Source organism: Borostomias antarcticus, assembly GCF_949987555.1.
Source record: "Borostomias antarcticus genome assembly, contig: scaffold_49, whole genome shotgun sequence".
Taxonomy (NCBI): Eukaryota; Metazoa; Chordata; class Actinopteri; order Stomiiformes; family Stomiidae; genus Borostomias; species Borostomias antarcticus.
The window spans coordinates 1,452,501-1,455,000 of NW_028175773.1; positions in this window are offsets into that span (position 1 = coordinate 1,452,501).

Here is a 2,500-nt window from a genome sequence, read left to right on the forward strand (position 1 = left end):
AGACTGTTCCTACACAGCAGCCAATGAAGATGTTCCAACACAGCAGCCATTGAGGATGTTCCTACACAGCAGCCAATGAAAATGTTCTTACACAGCAGCCAGATTGTGACATCACAGGGATGCTCTGTGATGTCACAATCTGGCTGCTGTGTAGGAACATATTCATGTGCAGGAACATCTTCATCGTCCAGGAAGGGTATAAAAGGGGGCCGCGCCGCCCTGAGAGTCACTAGATAGATAGAGATAGAGACATATAGATAGATAGATAGATAGATAGATAGATAGATAGATAGATAGATAGATAGATAGATAGATAGATAGATAGATAGATAGATAGATAGATAGACACAGCAGCCAATGAGACTGTTCCTACACAGCAGCCAATGAAGATGTTCCAACACAGCAGCCATTGAGGATGTTCCTACACAGCAGCCAATGAAAATGTTCTTACACAGCAGCCAGATTGTGACATCACAGGGATGCTCTGTGATGTCACAATCTGGCTGCTGTGTAGGAACATCTTCATGTGCAGGAACATCTTCATCGTCCAGGAAGGGTATAAAAGGGGGCCGCGCCGCCCTGAGAGTCACTAGATAGATAGAGATAGAGACATATAGATAGATAGATAAATAGATAGATAGATAGATAGATAGATAGATAGATAGATAGATAGATAGATAGATAGATAGACACAGCAGCCAATGAGACTGTTCCTACACAGCAGCCAATGAAGATGTTCCAACACAGCAGCCATTGAGGATGTTCCTACACAGCAGCCAATGAAAATGTTCTTACACAGCAGCCAGATTGTGACATCACAGGGATGCTCTGTGATGTCACAATCTGGCTGCTGTGTAGGAACATTTTCATTGGCTGCTGTGTAGGAACATCCTCAATGGCTGCTGTGTAGGAACATCTTCATGTGCAGGAACATCTTCATCGTCCAGGAAGGGTATAAAAGGGGGCCGCGCCGCCCTGAGAGTCACTAGATAGATAGATAGAGATAGAGACATATAGATAGATAGATAGATAGATAGATAGATAGATAGATAGATAGATAGATAGATAGATAGATAGATAGATAGATAGATAGATAGATAGACACAGCAGCCAATGAGACTGTTCCTACACAGCAGCCAATGAAGATGTTCCAACACAGCAGCCATTGAGGATGTTCCTACACAGCAGCCAATGAAAATGTTCTTACACAGCAGCCAGATTGTGACATCACAGGGATGCTCTGTGATGTCACAATCTGGCTGCTGTGTAGGAACATCTTCATGTGCAGGAACATCTTCATCGTCCAGGAAGGGTATAAAAGGGGGCCGCGCCGCCCTGAGAGTCACTAGATAGATAGATAGAGATAGAGACATATAGATAGATAGATAGATAGATAGATAGACAGATAGTTAGATAGATAGATAGATAGATAGATAGATAGATAGATAGATAGATAGATAGATAGATAGATAGATAGATAGATAGATAGATAGATAGATTGATAGACACAGCAGCCAATGAGACTGTTCCTACACAGCAGCCAATGAAGATGTTCCTACACAGCAGCCATTGAGGATGTTCCTACACAGCAGCCAATGAAAATGTTCTTACACAGCAGCCAGATTGTGACATCACAGGGATGCTCTGTGATGTCACAATCTGGCTGCTGTGTAGGAACATTTTCATTGGCTGCTGTGTAGGAACATCCTCAATGGCTGCTATGTAGGAACATCTTCATGTGCAGGAACATCTTCATCGTCCAGGAAGGGTATAAAAGGGGGCCGCGCCGCCCTGAGAGTCACTAGATAGATAGATAGAGATAGAGACATATAGATAGATAGATAGATAGATAGATAGATAGATAGATAGATAGATAGATAGATAGATAGATAGATAGATAGATAGATAGATAGATAGACACAGCAGCCAATGAGACTGTTCCTACACAGCAGCCAATGAAGATGTTCCAACACAGCAGCCATTGAGGATGTTCCTACACAGCAGCCAATGAAAATGTTCTTACACAGCAGCCAGATTGTGACATCACAGGGATGCTCTGTGATGTCACAATCTGGCTGCTGTGTAGGAACATCTTCATGTGCAGGAACATCTTCATCGTCCAGGAAGGGTATAAAAGGGGGCCGCGCCGCCCTGAGAGTCACTAGATAGATAGAGATAGAGACATATAGATAGATAGATAGATAGATAGATAGATAGATAGATAGATAGATAGATAGATAGATAGATAGATAGATAGATAGATAGATAGATAGATAGATAGATAGATAGATAGATAGATAGACACAGCAGCCAATGAGACTGTTCCTACACAGCAGCCAATGAAGATGTTCCTACATATCAGCCATTGAGGATGTTCCTACACAGCAGCCAATGAAAATGTTCTTACACAGCAGCCAGATTGTGACATCACAGGGATGCTCTGTGATGTCACAATCTGGCTGCTGTGTAGGAACATTTTCATTGGCTGCTGTGTAGGAAC